Source organism: Ovis canadensis, chromosome 26 (assembly GCF_042477335.2).
Source record: "Ovis canadensis isolate MfBH-ARS-UI-01 breed Bighorn chromosome 26, ARS-UI_OviCan_v2, whole genome shotgun sequence".
Lineage (NCBI taxonomy): Eukaryota > Metazoa > Chordata > Mammalia > Artiodactyla > Bovidae > Ovis > Ovis canadensis.
Window position 1 is genome coordinate 58,708,154 of NC_091270.1, and position 20,480 is coordinate 58,728,633.

Sequence of the window (20,480 nt, forward strand, 5' to 3'; positions counted from 1 at the left end):
AGAGGTGATAGAGTCCACTCCTGAGGTCCTTTGGTATTTCACCCAGAGACCCGGTCTCATCACATTCTTTGATTTCAAGTGATGTGGCTGTGGTTGGTGTCTCTGTGGGTGATCTCTATGACAGGTACAGGCTCTGCCCACCATGTTGTAGCTTTGCTGTGTTACAAAAGCCAATTTCCTCTGAAAACAATGCCTCTGTTTACTTAGGGTTGTCTCTGTAGTGCTGAATCACAATGCTCCTTGGAAGGAAAGCTATGACAAACCGTGACAGCTTATTAAAAAGCAGAGATATTGTTTTGCTAACAAAGGTTCATATAGTCAAAGCTATGGCTTTTCCAGTAGTCATGTATGGATGTGAGAGTTGGACCATAAGTACTGGGGTCCAGCCCCGGTTGGGTCCAGGGTATCCAAAGCAGGACGGCGTCGGCGACTGAGAGATTTATTTATTTAGAGATATAGAAGGAGATAAGAATTTATTTAGAGATATAGATAGAGATAAAGAAAGAATGTTGCAGTTAAGAAAATAGAGGCGAGAGAGGCTGATATTCCTTGGTTTATGCAGAAAGCCAATAAAGCCCCAGGACAAGGGACATGCACCGTTCACGTAGGCCACAGGCGCCCTCCTGGTCTCCCGGGGGAGTGAAGACGCAGAGCGCCTTCCCGTTCAGGTCTTAGAAGCCCAGGCAGATAAGTGAACACGGAGGGCCCCTGTGCTCCAAGGGGTCAGCCTGAAAAAGAGAGCAAGAGAGAGAAAGAAAGAAAGAAAGAAAGAATTGACACGGCGGAGCCAGGCTTTCATGGAACTGGTCCATTACTTTATTTTTCAGGGAAGCTTTTATACTTTTGGTTCTACATAGAGTTAAATGTAAGAAACGGAGTCACGCAGGGTCAGCAGCCCTGACTCTTATCGAGACCAGGCTTTCTTTCTGCGCACCTGTCTGTATACACAGATATTAGGTGATTTACATCATCTTCTGGCCAGGAGGCCTATTAGCATTTTATGGCCCTTTTCTGATAAGGGCCCGTCAACCAGAAAACTTATTTGCCCTACAAGTGTTGTTCTTTCTAAAGTCTGGTGCCACTCTCAGAAAGCACTAAATAAAGTTACATTCTTACATAGCAAGGATACAATGATTTATAACAGAGAAAGAGGAGCACAGGAGTACAGTGATTTCTCTCAACAAGGAGAAAATTCATTAACTCAAAAGTCTAGCATTGCTAACATCAAAACTACTATATTCCTTTTTCTACATCCCAATTACATTGATTAATATCCTCCCAGGTGCCTAAAAGATAAAGGATATGGAGGCCTGGCGGCAATCATTAACTCAACAATGAAACCCTTCACCAATATAATTCTTAGCTCTTTAAAAGGCTCTATATCTTTAAGATGTTTTAAGCTTCCTGTGTCTTTCATTGTTGGGAGGCTGTGAACAATCACATGCGTAGTTGTGAAAGTCCGAATAAACCTGTCAGGCAAGTCAGAGAGCCATCAGAGGGGTTTGAGCTGAGACACTCCTTTTATATGCTGGAGACTATTAGCTGGAGCTCTAAGTTAATTTTCCAAAGAAAGGTGGTCGGGGATAGCCCCCTGTTAATGTCAGAAGAGTATAGTATAGCAAACAGTAAACACACAGATTTTGGTTTCAGGGGTAAATGCTCGAGCCGATCCAGGGGATCCCTTTGAGTCCTGATCTGCCTTGCCCGTCAGGCTCTTCCGCATGACCTTGTCATGGGTGGGATCTCCTGTGCTGGCTCCTGGCACATAAGAAAGGCTGAGCACTGAAGAATTGATGCTTTTGAACTGTGGTATTGAAGAAGACTCTTGAGAGTCCCTTGGACTGCAAGGAGATCAAACAAGTCAATCCTAAAGGAGATAAACCCCAAATACTAATTGGGAGGACTGATGCTGAAGCTGAAGCTCCAGTACTTTGGCCACCTGATGTGAAGAACTGACTCACTGGAAAAGACCCTGATGCTGGGAAAGATTGAAGGCAGGAGGAGAAGGGGACAACAGAGGATGAGATGGTTGGATGGCATCACCGACTCAATGGACATGAGTTTGAGCAAAAATCAAGGAGATGGTGATGGACAGGGAAGCCTGGCTGCAGCTCATGGGGTTGTAAAGAGTTCAACACAATTTAGCAACTGAACAACAGCAACAAGCTTTCCACTTGATCTCCTTTCTGAAAGAGCATGCCTTAGATATGCTACTTGGGGCTCCAAAGGCAATTGTTTTGACTGGTGTTTCTTTTGAACTGAAAGAATTTTTTTTCCCTGCTGAAAAGCATTTTCTAGGAAAAATAATGGCAGTCTCTGAAGTATTAGTTTCTGCACACTGTTAAATTTTCTCATTGCAGTATACATTTTTTTAGTGTTATATTTCTTAAAAATTACATATATCTCGAGTTATTATTTATAAAGGGGAAGAAAACTAATACTATTGATAGATTAAATATTGCATATTGTGATTTCCTTTCATATGTTACGTTAAACCAGCAAAGAAGACATTCATTGTCACATTATTCTAATGTCAGTGAGTTGAGTTGGTGAAAATGAAATCTGTTTTAATATGGAGCATCTGTTGGTGCCGTGTATCTGCTTTTCATGTGCAACAATAGTTCACATAAATATGTGTGTCTTTAATTTAGAATTTATAAATCAGTTATTATTTTTTAATATTGTATAGTTTGGGTAAATCTATTGTTATTAGTCAGTTGAGATTGGACTTTTTTTGTGGTTGATTCATATAGCTCACATTTTTTCTGTATAAACCTCTGAGTGTGATGAGCACAAACACCACAAAAGAGGAGCCCAGTACCAAATTCTCCGTGTTACAGCGTAGGGGTGTTGTTTTTTAAAATTTTATTGACGTATAGTTGATTCACAGTGTCGTGCCGATTTCTGCTGTACAGCAAAGTGACTCGGTTATCATACACATTCTCCTTCATATTCCTTCCCATTGTGGTTCACCACAGGGTATTGAGAAGTCCGTGTGCTGTACAGCAGGACCTGCTGTATCAGTCTCACATATGATGGTTTGCATCTGCTAGTCCATAACCCCCAGGGCCCCCCCTCCACTCCCCTCCTTGGCAACCACAGGTCTGGCCTCTATGTTGTGGGTCTGCTTCTGTTTCGTAGATAAGCTCACTTGTGTTGTAGTTTGGGACTTCCCAGGTGGCGCTAATGGTAAAGAGCCTGCCTGCCAATGCCAGTGAGGGGGGCGTAGGCGATGCAGGTTGACCCCTGGGTCGGGAAGATCCTCTGGAGGAGGAAGTGGCAACCCGCTCCAGTCCTCTTGCCTGGAGAATCCCGTGGACAGAGGAGCCTGGCGGGCCGCAGTCCACAGTGTCGCAGAGAGTCAGACACGCCTGAAGTGCTGAGCACGCGCGCTTCTCTATGTATGTGGGTCTGTTCTGTTCCATAGATGAGCTCATTCGTGTTGTGGTTTAGGTTCCACATAAAAGTGACAGCACATGGCATCTGTCTTTCTCTTTCTAATTCAATTTCTTGATAATCACCAGGTCCACCCATGTTGATGCAGATTGCATTATTCTATTCTTTTAATGTGCAGGGCAGTATTTTAAAAATACTTACAGATTAACAACAAAATACCACTCTTCTTCCATTTTGAAATCATCAGGTTTTCCTAATATATTTCAAACTCCCCCATTTAAAGATCCATTTAGCATTTAAAAATTAAGTTTAGTTATATAGTCCTATGATGTATATATTTAGTGTTCTGGAGGATTTTTTTAAAAAATTAACATTGCATTTTTAGCAGCTTCAAAGTAAAACCAAAGTCTTTTCTGGGATGTCCAGAATGAGATGGCATGAGTCTAAAACTAAAGCCTGAGCCAAGTGGCTGCCGCCTTTGAAAGCCTCCTTGGAACATGCGTTCATGGGCTCCTGGCTACTCTTCACTAGTGACTGGGAACCACTCTGGCAATTATCAAAGCTATTCGATATGATTAGGATTAAATTAGATATGATGATAGATGTTTAGGAAGGATGCAAAGCCTGCTCGGACAATGTAAAACATCAAATCTTTAACAAATCACACTCAAGTGTGAAATATTTGCAGTGATGCTGCACACTACAGCGATGGGTGTCTCCTGTGCGTTTGTTAAGACATCTCAGGACTGTGAGATCTTTCAGTTGGTCTTATTTAAGTCTGCTGACAGCAGGTGTGAGACTGTCCACTTTCATTATAATTATTGGACTTTGGATTAATTTACTAGAAGTGGTTTAGACAACTGATGCGGTGCATGTTTTAAACTGTTCAGGAAGTTGTGAGGCTACTTCTAAAATGATTTCATTTTTAAAGTTAATTTTTTTATGTTGCTGATCTCCTTTTCTTTTTTTTAATTTAAATTTATTTTAATTGGAGGCTAATTACTTTACAATATTGTATTGGTTTTTGGAATATAGTTGCTTTACACTGCTGGTTAGTTTCTGCTGTACAGCAAAAGGAATCAGCTATTTGTGTACATCTATCCCCTCTTTTTAACTTATCTTCCCATTTAGGTCCCCACAGAGCACTGAGTAGAGTTCTCTGTGCCTCGTGAACCCCTGGACTGTCGCCTGCCAGGCTCCTCTGTCCACGGGATTCTCCAGGCAAGAATCCTTCAGTGGGCTGCCATGCCCTCCTCCAGGGGATCTTCCTGACCCAGGGACAGAACCCGTGTCTCTTATGTCTCCTGCATTGGCAGAGAGGTCCTTTATCACTAGCATCACCTGGGAAGCCCGGGTTTTTATTAGTTACCTGTTGTATACATGGTATCACTAGTGTGTATATATACATGTATTCCAATCTCCCAATTAATCTAAAATGTTTTCTTAATAAAGGTGTTAAAACTGAAAATAATTGCACAATACTTTTAATAAAGTATGTAGTAAAAAGCAGAGCTCCTTTTGGAAGGCATACTAGTTGATGAAGAATGATATATTATTTTTTGGTAATTTATAATTTTTGTGTATGACAGTTTTTATTATGACTGTTACTGTTGGGTCTGGTGATTTTGGATGGCTTTTTATTTTGCCACCAGGCCATAATTAGGAAGGGAGGAGAATGTCTTACTTAGGTATCATTCTCTTCTGGGCTCTTGCCTGTTGACATCAGAGTGTTTCCATGTCTATTTACAATAATGATACAAATTGCATTCTATAATTGCCATCATATTGGCCTTTCATTTGAAGCTCTGAGAGCGTCTTTTCCTTGCTCAAAGATCTGCATTCAGTGTCCTTGGTGCCTGTAGAATAAAGTGCAGAAACCTTACCCTGACCCTCTCGTGATCGGGATCCCAGTTCATGTCCTGCTTTCGACTTAGACTGCTCGCTCTGCTTGGAACGCTTTTGCCATCTCTGTGTAATCAAACTTTATTATCCCTTCAGGGCTCCATTCAAAAGCAAGATCTTCCATCCTTGTTCTTCTGTTTCCCCTGGACCCAAAAGTCTACTTGCTGCGAGCTGTATCCATCCCAGGCCCTTCACACATATGACACAATATTTTAAACAGATCAGGCTGGTGAATTTCCACAGTCATCTTCTGTCTGGCTGGCTTGCAGCCTCTGTTTCGAAGCTGAGTCATAAGGCTCACGTCTGGTGGTGAGGAGCAGAGGTACTGATCATGGCTAAGCCTAAAACGTGACCTCCTGTATTGAGGCAGTGATCCTAAATCCAAACTGGGCAGATCTCTCAGTTCTACCTGTCCTCCTTTACCTGGTTAAGAGCCACGTTTGGGCCCCTAAAACAGAGCGTTTTTATAGGCCAGGGTCTCAAGGAACTCGATGAAGGAGAGAAAAGCTCACCATGTTTCCGGAGCCTGCATTTTCCTCCCTTTCAGGATAGGACCCAGATGAGGTGGCAGGTGGTAGAAACATCCAGATAGCTTTGGTGGAGCATGAAAACCTTAGGGGGAGAGTCTGTGGTATGTTTCCTCCATAAGCCTCCAGCAGAAGCTCCACACGCAGCCTTGTCCAGCGTGGCACAATCTAGAGAAGTGATAGGTGACGGAAAAAACGGGCTTCACGGACGAAGCAGAAGCGGCTGTCCTGGCCCCCGCGGCCTGTGGGGAGGATGGGGACTCGCTGGCGCAGGGGCCCCGGGGAGGAGAGCAGGTGTGCAGAGGCCGCTGGAACCTTGTGATCAGAAGAGAGCGGCGGGGACGTGGCTTAATGAAGGGGTTTGGTGCAGAATGTGTGCGTTGATCCTGCAAGACAAACACAGGAAATTTAAGTGAAAGGTTAAGAAACTTAAAATTGTTTCCGTGGAATAGAAAAAAAAATGTGGCCAAACACATCACTATGAATTGAAAAATGATGACGCAATCACTTATTTAAAACCAGGACCAAAGTGTGTGTGTGCATGCTAAGTCGCTTCAGTCACTTAGTCGTGTCCAAGTCTTTGTGACCCCATGGACTGTGGCCCTCCAGGCTCCTCTGTCCTTGGGATTCTCCAGGCAAGAATACTGGAATGGATTGCCATGTCCTTCTCCAGGGCATCTTCCCAATCCAGGGATCGAATCCACGGCTCTTAGGTCTCCTGCGTTGGGAGGCAGGTTCTTTACCACTAATGCCACCTGGGAAGCCCCAAGTAGAGGTGTAAATGGTCAAAACCCCAGTAGAGGGGGAAAAGACCCTCACTAACCCTAACCCTCACTTGAGGGTCTTTTAAGGTTTCTTTTCCTCGAATTCCTAAAAGGGTGAGGAATTATTCCAGCCAGATGGTATTTGATGCTTAGCCTTGCTTTAAGAAAAGATATGGTCCCAGTTCTGAAGTCAGCTAAGGCATGATTCTTAGAGTAATAGGTCTGTGCCTTTAGGTAATGAAGGTGATGGTGTTAGGCTAATTTTACATGGATATAACGCAGGTGATCTTTTTCAGATCCCTAGAAGGAAAGATACACCAAGAGGGAAAAGACACAGTTTTATCCTCTTCTCTGTTGCTAGATTTATCTTTCCTTTTGTTCAGTGTGTTTACCACAAGAGAGGCAAAGATTGAAGGGAAGTGACAGCAGGCAGTTGGAAACAGAGCGTCAGCAGAGGAGGAAGGACAAAAGACAGGTCGTGGGAGACGAGGGCGATGGATGGAACGAGCACGGCTGGTGGAAGGAACAGAGAAGGGAGACGCCCCAGAGGCGAGGAACCCGGAAGGAAGCGCCTGCTCTTGGTGGGCGCTGAAGCTTGCGGATGCAATCTGCTGCGCTCCTTCACCGCCGCTGCTTCCGGTCGCGATCACGGTTGATCTCCAGGCAGACACAGTCAGTGTTGTAGAGCAGGGAACCTGATGTGGCCAGGACGGACTTGGGAAGGAAAGGGGCAGGAATGGGCATCAGTTCACTTGCAGGGTAGCCGTTGTTCTCTGAGCTGTAGGCTACCTCTGTTACCCTCTTCCCAGCTGGCATTCCTCCTGGTGCTCCAGGTGCACCGGGGCCTTGCCAGGATCTCTGTCATTCACACCAGGCAGGTCTGCCCTGACTTTAATAACTTCTGGCAAAGTGTGATCCCCATGGAGACAGAAAGAGGGGTCTATCCATTGTGCTCCAAGGGTCAGAAAGACTACCTGCCTAGATGTTAAACTGGTTGCCTGCCACGTCTTTAATTCTGTTCAGGGAATGAAGACCTCGTATTTCCAGAATGCTACATGGACACGTGAAATGCGTTTTTATGGAGGAAGTAGTAAATTTAGCCCGTGGTTGCCATAAATACGGTTTTCCAGGTATAAAGCTCAGTGGTAAGGAATCCACCTGCAGTGCAGGAGACACAGGAGACTCGGGTTCAATCCCTGGTCAGGAAGACCACCTGGAGAAGGAAATGGCAACCCATTCCAGGATTCTTGCCTGGGAAATCCCATGGGCAGAGGAGCCTGGTGGGCTACCGTCCATGGGGTTGCAAAGAGTCGGACACAACTAGATGACTGAGCCCTCACCCATACACACAGCCATAAGTACACGTGGGTGGGCGAATAAATGATGTTTATTGAGCCACTAGTAGTTGCTAGACAAAGCTGAATTGAAAAATAGACGCTATTTTTTCCCCCTAAGCTCCACACTCAGCATATTTTAAAATATAATAAATTAATCCCCGCAACAATTTTGTCGAGTTTGGAGCTGAGTTAATAGATTGTCCCATTGGTATTTTTATTCACTCAACATTCATTGACTGCTTATTCCACTGTAGTACCAAGTTCTGGGGAATATAGTGTGGGTAAGATGTTTATGTCTCTTGGAATGAAGAACTAGTGAGGAAAAGTGAATTTTAAAAAAGATAATCACCCTGTGTGATAAGTACATTTAAAGGGGGAAATGAAGAATCAAAGGATCACAGACGAGAGCCGGAAAAGCAGACTCAGGGACTCGGGAAGAGCTCCCGGGGAAGGAACCGTACAAGCGAGCGCAAGGCAGGCACAGGAGTCAGGAGGAGCAGCCACGCTGGCAGAGCCAACCGCGCGGGAAGGGTCCCGAAGATGCAGAGATGCTGCGCATGCGCGCGTCCCAGGCGCTAAGTCATGGCTGACTTTCGAGAGCTGGTGGGTAGCCTGCCCGGCTCTCCTGTCCATGGAATTGTCCAGGTAAGAATACCAGAGTGCGTTGTTATTTCCTCCTCTGGGGGATCTTCCAGACCCAGAGATCGATTCCAAGTACCCTGTATCTCCTGCATTGGTGCACGGATTCCTCACCACTGTGCCAGCTGGGAAGCCTGCCGAGATGCTGTAGGCCATTGAAAATGATGTGTTGTAATAAAATGTAGGTAATGAGGACAGAGCGATGGGCTGCATCCTAGAGCTTGACATAGTGGAGCTGGAGCACAAACTCAGTATTTTAGGCTCAAGAATCCTGCTCTTGCAATTTTCATGTTCTTTATATTCAGCAACTTACTGGGGGAGGAGATAGCAGGGACCTGAAGGGTGGGATCAAAAAGGACCTTTGAGATTGAAGGTCCTAAAGGAAGAAAGGACTAGAGCTAATTCCAGAGGTACCCAGGCAAGACAAGCATAGGTGGGGGACCCTACATTTGGTGGACTTCGGTGGCAGGGGTTGTTTTGAGTAGGACGAAGACAAAGACATGGAAAGGACAGAGGGATGTGACCCAAAAGAAAAATTTCAAAATTTTAGGGTTATCTGGAGATCATGTTGAAGTGGCTAGAGAAACTCCTGGGAATGGTTTTCTTCTCTCAAACTGGCTGGTAGCTAAAGGCCATTTTTTGACTGAGTTATTTATTTTTTTAATATTGAGCTGGGTGAGCTCTTTGTATATTTTGGAAATTAAGCCCTTTCTAGGCACATCATTTGCAAGCTATTTTCCCCCCATTCCTTAGATTGTCTTCAAACGGAACTTTTCTATTTCTGTGGATCCAAGAGAAGGCTCTAGGAAAAACAGTAGCAACAATCCATGGCCTTTCTGTGCATGCGTTAAGAAAATAAGACATGGAGGTCCGTGTGGAAGTCCTAGCTTCTCTTTGTACAAGGAAGATGCAGTTATCTCTCATGAATAAAATTGGAAACTCTCAGAAGAGAGATACTTAGAGCAGGAACTATATGATATGCTAGGAACTCAACAGAAGATTTAGAAAATATCACAAAATCTAGCTTTCTCAACCAAAATTCCTCTCTGGAGGTGAACTTTTTTGATTGACTAGGATAAATCCCAGGGATGAGGGAAAGCAAAAGAGAGGACCTGTATTGGGATATGGTTTTGTTTTATTCCCAACACCTAGTGATGCATGTTAGAATAAATGAAGATTGGAGGTATGGGTAAATGGATGAAGAAATGGGGACGCATGATGGATGGATGGATGGATGAGTCGATGAATGAAGTAGCTCACTCCAGGCAAGGGCTTACGTATGGCTTCAGTCAAGTAGGAGTTGAAGACTGACTTTTTGAGGGTGACAAGTTGACCCATGGGGACTATTGAGAGTATGTTAGGGAGAAAGCTGTGAACAACTGACTGTCATAGAGGCTACCTTCTTTAATTGAACCCCCAATTTTAGAGTGTGTCAGAGGAAAGTAGCTGTAAGAAAAATTCCCTCAACTTTGATCTGGAAGATTTCAGCATTCCTGACAGCCTATCTCATTTCAAATGTCAAATATAATTCAGACATCTGCTGTTAAGAGAGGTGAAAACTACGCCTGCTTATGCAGTTGGTAGCAAGTGCTCTGCCTTTTAATGACACAATAAGTGTGCACTTTTTTATTTGGATGATCATTTCTGTGTTGCTTCTGATCTCTGCAATTTTTCTCCACTGGAATGAAGTTTCTAAGTTGCTAACAAAGGCCAAGACGTATATTTTGGCACTTTTCTCCACATCTTCATTTGGAAAGACTTTCCCTTTTTATTTATCTTTTTTCCCTCTGTGACAAGAAAAAGAGATGAGTCAGTTCAGCCAGTGGACTCATAGAATGCCAGAGAATTAACGTTGATATGTGACTTGCAAGGCAACATTTTAATTTTAGATACAGGATTTATTCAAATTCTATTTAAAGTAGAAAGATCAAGACTCCAAGATGGTGTCTCCTTGACTTGTGGCATTTTATGGTTTCCATGATAGCCCTCCTTGCAGCAGTGAATGGGCCAGGTGCCACTCTAGGACTGTTTTTTCAAGTCATCCACGAGCATTTCAACTCAGCTATAAAAATAAATGGAAAACGTCAGACCGAATTTGCTGTCTTAACAAATGCAAACTACCGCTGACCAAGCAGTAATGGCTTCCTTTGTTTCTGGAAAACCTTCTAACCTCTTGAGAGGAGGGAAGGGGGCTTTGCACACCCTTGGTCCCGGAAGCATGTGGTCTAATCTGACTTATGCTCATTTTTGCCAGGGGGTAGGTTAAGTGCTTATGTTAATCTGAAGTTTTCCTGTAGGACATAGAGTGTAAGAAATAGCATAGCCATGCATTAAGGTAGTTCCTTTTAATTTTCCCCACAAATCTCTCACATATGTATCTACTTTGATATCAACAAATCTCTCACCTGTGTATCTACTTTGATATCAACAATCCATGTGAGAGAGGTGTGGAAAATAACCAGCCTCATTCAAGACATAAGCAAAATATTTTTATGTTATGTGATAGTTCAGAGATCCTTTCACATATGTAACTTTATGATATGCAACTTTAAATGTATACAACCTTATGATAGGCAATAAAGCTGAGAAAAGTGAGTGTCCAGTATAAACGAGGGCAGATGAGATGAAAGTGGGAGCACAGACTAAAGAAATGGTTTGCTCACAGGGCCAGGTGGCCTTCTCTGTCTCTGCTTGCTTCCCGTATTGGACAGGGCCAGCAGACGTTTCTGGAAAGTCTGCCACGTGTCAGGCATTGTATTAAGTTCTTTACACACATGAGTTTGTTTGTCTTTCTAGTAACCAACTGCAATCCCTTTTATGACCACAAAAACTGGAGCTCTGGGAGTAAATAACTTGTCTATGTCACACAAAGTCTTGGAACTCATATCTGCTGTCCTTGGTCCTAAAAGCCCAAATTGATATCAGTGTTTATTGGCTGAGTCTTTACCCCAGCTTCTATTGCTCATCCAATTTTTGAGTTAGTTTTCTTTCCAGCCTTCCTGTCACTTCAGATGCTCTGGGTGATTGTGGTAGGATAAGCAAGGATAATCGGAGAAGGTGATGGCACCCCACTCCAGTACTCTTGCCTGGAAAATCTCATGGACGGAGGAGCCTGGTGGGCTGCAGTCCATGGGGTCTCGAAGAGTCGGACACAACTGAGCGACTTCACTTTCACTTTTCACTTTCATGCATTGGAGAAGGAAATGGCAACCCACTCCAGTGTTCTTGCCTGGAGAATCCCAGGGACAGGGAAGCCTGGTGGGCTGCCATCTATGGGGTCGCACAGAGTCGGACACGACTGAAGTGACTTAGCAGCAGCAGCAGCAAGCAAGGATAATAAGGTGAAATCCTCTCTTCTAGCAGAGTCAGTGAAAATCATCAGCTTGTGAGAAATATTTGTGGGCATTTGTCTCTAGTGACGTAATCCCCGAAGCTGTCTGATCCCAGAGAGCTCGTCTCGTGACTGTCCCCCAGAGCAAGAGATTTTTGCTGTCACCTTAGAATGTTAATAAGACCCTGTGATGGTGGGTGTGCTCTCTGTCTGCACTGTTCCATTGATCATCTCTTGGTAAGTGTGTCTCTTAAGCAGTTGACATTTGGCTGGTACAACTGAGGAACTGTTGTTTAGATTTGATTAATGAAAATTTGTACGTAATCACCACACGGGCTGGGCTGCTGTAATATGGGATGGTGGAGCTTCAGAGGAAATGACCAGGAGCCAAGTGTCAAGTCTGGCCTTTTACTTAATAAGCAGAGAAGCCCAGTGAGAAAATTGTTTCTTTTCTCCTTATTTTTGAAGCGTGGTGGGCTTTGAAACATAGATCATCCTAGGCTCACCTCTCGGTGAAAAACTAGAATTCTTCACAGTTGTAGTAGTTCATTGAATATCAGAAGGGGTGAGTGAGGGAGACCCCATTTCTTATATAGGCAACAAAATTTAGGAGAATAATCATGAGTAAAAATTCTTGGAAAGTAGAGATCTTATCTTACTTTCAACTGTAACTCCTGCAAATACTCATGTGTCAGACAATAGCTATTATTAATGAAATAACAATAACTTATTGTTATCTAGCTTATTACACATAACTGATTTAATTCCCACAACCACTCTGCAAGTATTAGTAGATACACAAATTGTCTTTACATCACACAGCAAGCTCCCAGACCACTAAATAGTTGTGCCATATGATGGTACAAATACACTGTTTAGCCTTCTGGCCTCCTCTTTTGTAGCAGCACATCAGCATTCCCTGTTAACGTTTGTGAACTTCCTAGTAAGCTCTAATTTCTTATATAAGTCAAGGCCATCCGATGGCACAACTCTGGGGTAGGGAACATTCACAAATCAGTGACCTGCATGAACAGTGCCTCCTGGAGTGGTGCAGAGCTGTCCAAAACGCTTAGCTAGAAAATTTTTCCCCTTCTTCCTGCTATGGTCAGATTGGTGCATGCCCAAATGAAGGATCTCATGCCCTGTAAGGAGCTGCTTTCTGAGGAGTTCCCCGTGGTCCCAGCAGGCTATTTGAGAGTTGATCCGCCGGCAGTGGAGATATTTATGATACCGTTTAGGTCACGGTTCACTCCATCACTCTCTGACGTCACAGTAGGGAGGGAGCATGGACGGACCAGTGGTGCCTTTAGTACCACTGCATTTCTGAATAGTGACTCTCTGAGGGTCCAATCCTTAGTTGTAAATGGAAATTACTTTTTCATAGGGTTGCCATGGGTAACCTGGCAATGAGACTGAGTAACTATAAGGCAGAAATAATTAGCAGTTATTATTTTTACTATAAATGGTATTTTTTGGTAGGTATATGGTGGTATAAGGATCTTAATAGGGAAAATGAGATAAACATAAATAACTGCTATACAAGAGGACAGTTATACCCGATAGGTATTCAAAGCAGGAAAGAGCTTATTTCCAATGAATTATCAGGAAGAATTCCTCAGAAAGCAATGATAAGTTGCTTGGCATAAGCCTTTTAAATGCTTTTTTCTTTCTTCTGTGAAATAAAGAAAGAAACCAGATGTAAGTAATGCACTGGATCTTGGCTACTGGAAATTCAGACCATCCCAGCCCTTCTAAGCTTTCTGTTCGAAAGTCCTGCCTGTGCAGCACTTTCTACACTCTTTGTTCTTTCAGACCTTCCAAAAGCGAAGCACTTACTGAATGCTTTCCTGCATGAGTGACTTCCATTTCCCTGACTGATTCTTTGTGGTTTTGGAGAGGAAAGCTTGGGGAGGCCAACACCTGTGTTCTACTGAGGAGCCCAGGTGGCCCAGGACCTCTCTCCAGCTTTCAGAAGTCTTCACAAGGGGTTTTGGAGTTTTGGATCACCGCTCCTGCTCCTAAAGAGTGTTATGTTGTGCTAGCAAGCAATTTTTATCACTTTTGTTTTTTAACTCCTCCAGCATCTTGAAGTCAGTTTCCTACACTCAGAGTGAAACCATCTACAAACTCTGTGCCTGGGTTGTGCTTCCTCGGGGCCAGAATATTTGCCATCTTGTAAATGTTGTTTATTAAGTACCACTAATGTATTCAATAGAAAAATAGCAACTATTTATAGTCGTACCAAACAAAACCCAGCAGTGTTTCCATCTCCAAAGCATAGAATATCTCTTCAGCGTTCCTGTCTAAACACACCGTAGGGTCAAAACGACAGATGCTGGACCCACAGGCAGCCGTGGGGCTGCTGTTGACCTCAGCTTATGCAGCCCTCCAGGCCTGCAGCAAGGACAGTGAATTCAACAGGATCTTTTGGAAGAAGCAGTTCAATACAATGATTCCCCAGATGCCTGCTACCTGCTAATTACAGTCCTCTTTGCCCCTTGGAATCTTTGCCATCAAACCTAAAAAGCCAAATCTGAGATCACTGTGCAGTGCTCACTACTGACAATATGTGTTCATTTCCAGGCAGTGATTAGTAAAGAATTGTTAGCAGGGAGAAAAACTTACATAATCACTATGGATTTTTCAGAAAGCATCTCCCTGAGTCTGGCAGATCAACCCTAAGTGGAATTTGCGGGAAAATAAAATCGAAGCTGCATCAATCATCACACATTTCATAGAGGCAGTGGACGTTAAGAAAACAATAACCAAGGCAAGTAGAGGCCTGTTTTCCCTTTTAAAATGAATACAATAAAAGTTATTTCTTTGCTGGAATGGCATAAAGATCCAGCTCTTTCAGCCTACAAATTGTCCTAGGTCACTTAGAGCCAGATTTGACTTTGAGTAGTTGGTATGGAGCTACAAGATGGCAGTTTAAAAAGTTAACCCTGATTTTCAATACTTGAGACAAGATGTTTTGCACTTCACCCCAGGAACGCGTGCGTCCTTTCTGTAGCTCTTGCAGGCGTGTGAGCTCAGTCGCTTCAGCCGTGTCTGACCCTGTGCGACCCTGTGGCCTATCGCCGTCAGTGCTCCTCTGTCCGTGGGAGTCTCCAGGCAAGAATCCTGGAGTGGGTTGCCACGCCCTCCTCCTGGGGATCTTTCCAACCCAGGGCTCAAACCCAGGTTTCTCTAGTTCTTGTGCATGCGAAATTGCTTCAGTGTCCGACTCTTTGTGGCCCTCTGGACTGTAGCCTGCCCAGCTTCTCTGTCCACGGGATTCTCTAGGCAAGAATACTAGAGTGGGTTGCCATGCCTTCCTCCAGGGGAATCTTCCCGACCAGGGATGGAACTCGTGTCTCTGTGTCTCCTGCACTGGCAGGCAGGTTCTTTACCACTAATGCCACCTCGGAAGCCCTTTATAGTCCCTAAAGGATCTTAAAAATGTAAGATACCACTGACACTTGGTAGTCTTCTTGGGAGGGTGCTGAGAACTCCAGATGCAGGTGATCATGGACTGTGGAGGGGTCGTTTTGTCTGCTAGGCCTTTTAAGCACAACTCTAGGATGCCTGGACCTAGACTAGGCCTCCCAGTTCAAGGGCACCTAAAACAATGGGTGGCTCTTGAATATCGTGAGCTTTCCCAGTGGCTCAATGGCGAGGAGCCTGCCTGCGCTGCAGGAGATGCAGGAGGCGCAGGCTCAGTCCCCGGGTTGGGAAAAAGCCCCTGGAGGGAGAAATGGCAGCCCGCGCCAGTGTTCCTGCCTGGAGAGTTCCATGGACAGTGGAGCCTGGTGGGCTTCAGTCCTTGGAACGGCAAAGAGTCGGACACGACTCAGCACACATGGGCACACTTGAATATTCTACGTGTCTGAGGCTCATTCAGTCACCAGGTACCCACTGTTGCCCTGCTATGAACCCATTATAATTTTTCTAACTGTAAAGCCCAGAATACCCGGTGACCTTTAATCCATATTTCTGTAAGAAAAAGAAGTCTCTAACATGGGTCTGTAAGTTTTCTTTTAATAAATACTAAAACTGTTTTTTTATTTTCTGGTAATTTTTATACAAATTCTAGAGCCCAGTCAAGAAAAGCATGAATTACTGACTATAGAGGAACCCACTAGTGAGTGTTTCTTATGTTAAGTCCAGATAGATCCTCCTTTTTCTTTTTGTTTTTTCTTTCAAACTATCAGGAACTTGTGCTTGAAGCACAAGCTGGAATCAAGATTGCTGGGAGAATTATCAATAACCTCAGATATGCAGATGACACCACCCTTATGGCAGAAAGTGAAGAAGAACTAAAGAGACTCTTGATAAAGGTGAAAGAGGAGAGTGAAAAAGTTGGTTTAAAACTCAAAATTCAGAAAACTAAGATCATGGCATCTGGTCCCATCACTTCATGGGAAATAGATGGAGAAACAATGGAAACAGAGGCATTTTTGGGCTCCAAAATCACTGCAGATGGTGACTGCAGCCATGAAATTAAAAGATGCTTGCTCCTTGAAAGAAAAGTTATGACCAGTCTGCTGTTGCTGCTGCTACTAAGTCACTTCAGTCATGTTGGACTCTGTGCGACTCCAAAGGCGGTAGCCCACCAGGCTCCCCCGTCCCTGGGATCCTGCAGGCAAGAACACTGGAGTGGGTTGCCGTTTCCTTCTCCAATGCATGAAAGTGAAAAGTGAAGGTGAAGTTGCTCAGTCATGTCCGACCCTCAGCGACTCCGTGTACTGCAACCTTCCAGGTTCCTCCGTCCATGGGATTTTCCAGGCAAGAGTACTGGAGTGGGGTGCCATTGCCTTCTCCGAGCAATTAAATTACTGGGAGCTTATTAGAAATGGGAATTCCTGGGCCCCACCCCAGACCTGCTGACTCAGAAACTGAGGGATGAGCCCCAGTATGTGTGTTCTAACAGGTCTTCTGGGTAGTTCTGAGGCAGTTAAAGTCTGAAAAATGCTGCCCCAGAGATCCACGAGGAAGCTGTCTTGAGCGCCTGTGTGACTTGTTGTGTTGACTCATTCATTCAGACATGATTCTGGTACTGACGGCGCCCAGCCACTGCCAGGTTCTGGCGGGACTGTCAGTTTACTCGTCCGCTCCACACCTCAGTCCCCGCTGGGCACAGTTTCCATAAGCATCAGGGGGAGACACATTGTGGAATATAAATCAGGTTTAATACTTGCTGATACTTAACAGCTTAGGAAAATAAATCTGCTAGAAAACATGCATGTAGCTCATTCTAAATAAAATATTATACAATGAGTTCAGCAGTACTCACCATTTGTTTTTATTATTATCTTCACTAATATTCTCCCACATTTGCACTGGTAGTTAAATACTGCCTGAAAATGGGATGTTTGTAGATTTCAGATTCTGTGGAAGCAGATAAGTTCTCTAAGTTTTGCACACTTGGCATATTTGTGTAAATTAAGTTGATGTTACCTGTGGAAAAAAATCAACCGAGAAAAATCAGCAGTTCTCTTCGCAAGCTTCCCCCTTCCCCTTCCAGCTATGATTGGAAAATGACAAGTGTGTAGCAGACTGAGTCCTTTAGAAATGGATTAGTGCCTGTTTTCTAGTGAACTTTGAAGAATTATTTTACATTGGAGTATAGATAGTTTAGGGGGCTTCCAGGTGTTGCTAGTGGTAAAGAACCCACCTGCCAGTGCAGGAGGTGCGAGAGACGCAGGTTCAGTCCCTGGGTCGGAAGACCCTCCTGGAGGAGGACACAGAGACACACTCCAGTGTTCTCGCTTGGGGAGCCCCAAGGACAGAGGAGCCTGGCGGGCTGCAGCCCATGGGGTCAGAAAGAGTCAGACACGGCTGATGCGGCTCAGCACAGTGCACGTCGCTGATTTACAGTGTTGGGAAAGTTTCTGGTGTACAGCAAAGTGACTCAGCTATACAGAATACATCTATCAATTCTTGTTCAGATTCTTCACCCATGTACGTTATTTAGAGTAGTGACTAGTTCTCTGTGCTGTGTACAGTAGGTCCTTGATGATTATGTATTTTATGTACAGTAGTGTGTATACGTTAACTCTAAGCTCCTAATTTATCCCTCCCTACACCTTGTCTCTTCAGCAACTGTAAGTGTATTTTCTAAGTCTGTGAATTTGTTTTCTGTTTTGAACATAAGTTTGTTTGTATCATTTTTTTTTAGATTCTGCTTATAAGTCAAATCATAAGATATTTGCCTTCCTCTATCTGACTCACTTCACTTAGTGTGACAGTTTATAAGCCTGTCCATGTTGTGGTGAGTGGCACTGTTTTGATCTTACTAATGGCTGAATAATATTCCACACCATATACGTCCCACATCGTCTCGATCCACTCATCTGTTGATGGGAGTGTAAGTTGCTTCCTGTCCGGGCTACTGTGAACAGTGTTGCGATGAAAACCGCGGTGCACATGTTTGATTGAAGTATGGTTTCTCCTGGTAGATGCCCAGGACGACTGGGATTGCTGGATCATATGCTCTATTTTTAGTTTTTTAAGGAACCTCCATACTGGTTTACATACTGGCTGCACCAATTTAATTCCCAACAGCAGTGTACAAGGGTTCCTTTTTCTCTATATCCAGCATTTATTATTTGTAGGCTTCTTGATGAGGGCGTTCTGACCAGTGTGAGGTGATCCTCGCTGTAGTCTTGATCTGCATTTCTCTAATACTGAGTGATGCTGAGCGTGACTTCATGTGCTTTTTGAACTTTTACTCCTCTTCCTCACAGAAAAGGCAGCCAAGATGTTGTCTTCTTGATTTCTGGGCTTACTTTGTATAAAGGTAGTTTGCAGTTTTTAGTATTTCTGGGGAAAAAAGAAGTGACCACATTTTGGAGACATTTTCAGATAATGATTTCGCAGACATTTCTTGCTGTGTGCTCTGTGGAGCACCACTTGCAAACGCCTGAAGAACCTGTGTTTTCATATGACTGAGGTTTGAGAGCAGTTGATCTGCACCCACAGAAAATGGGTCATTTGAAAAAGCTGGGGTAAGGTTGGTGGTTTGAGGGGACTAGTGCCTGGTCTCACTATGGAGCAAGGGAGCGAGATTCTAGAGGACTGACAGGATGGGGGTTCCCAAAGGAAGCAGAGAGCTATGGTCTCTTAGAGCTGAGAGATCCAGTCTCCAGCAGCTCTCACCCAAGATCAGCCAGAGTCCCTGTATAAGTAGCCCTACCCCCCTCTCTACAGGCAGGGCAACTTTGGCACGTGCTATGCGTTGACTCCTGGAGCTGCCCAGTGGGATTAAGTTCCAGTTAACCACATTGATAAGCTACTTGATAATGGACACTTTATTGGTTCCCTTCCTTTCTCTCTCTTACTTTCCTTCTGGTGAATTATTTGTACTCAAATTCTTATCTCAAGGTCTTGTCCTAGGAATACTTGTTCCTGGTGAATTGAGGTTATTGCTTTGTTGTGAGAGAATTTGGAGATGAAGTGATAGTAAGAAGTGAGTTTATTTAGAAAGAAGCACTTCACAGAATGTGGGCCATCTCTAGAAGGAGAGAGAGAGCTTAAAAATATGGGTGATTCATTTTTATGGGCTGGATAATTTCATAGGCTTATGAGTGGGAAGAATATTCCAATTATTTAGGGGAAGGAGTTGAGATTTTCAGGAATTGGGTTGCCACCCACGTTTTGGCCTTTTGTGGTCAACCTCAGAACTGGCATGGTGCTAGTGGGTCTATTGTTTAGCTTTTTGATGTGTTGTGATGAGTGTAAGATGAGGCTCAGGGTCTAGTGGCAGCTGACTGTTTCACTCACTATCGTGGACCTAGTTGGTTCTAGCCAGTTGTTGTCATTTCTTATGACCTTGCTGTTCTTTTAAAGATTGTGCTGTGCCCCCTTCCCTCCTGTTTCACACTGAAACTATGAAATTATGCCCCCTTCATTTTGGCTTATTTAACCATCAGGGCTCCTTGACTTGTGTCTAAAATTTCAAAAATGAAGAACAGGTTCAGTCCTTTTCACTCTTTACAAACATGAGTTTTCATAGAAAGATTAGTTGTTAAGTAATTTGATCTTATGGTTCACTTTTCAATTCACCAGTTGAATATAAAATTTTATTCTCTTAAATAAAAACATTGAGTGTCTCATGAATATACAAAATTGTGAAACTGAGGACTCTGTGGGGCTCCTGGGCACAAAAGCCTTCTTGTGTTGCCCATCTCTTGATTACAGGAAGTAGGGTTCATTCAGCCTCCATGACCTTCCCTGAGCTCCAAAGGGCAGACTCAAACAGTTGCTAATCCAAGAAGGAAGGGAATGAAGAGAAAAGGGAGGGACAGTCAAGAGACAACAGTGCAGCCTTGGAGCAAGGTCCTGCTTCCCCGTTAAGGAACACACATAACAATGTCAGCTCCTCCATCAGGTGGCCAAAGTACTGGAGCTTCAGTTTCAGCATCAGTCCTTCGGATGAATATTCAGGGTTGATTGAAACCGGTATGCAGATTAAGAAACAATAGTTAGAGCCGGACATGGAACAGTGGACTGGTTCCAAATTGGGAAAGGAGTACGTCAAGGCTGTATATTGCCACCTTGCTTATTTATCTTATATGCAGAGCACATCATGCAAAATGCCAAG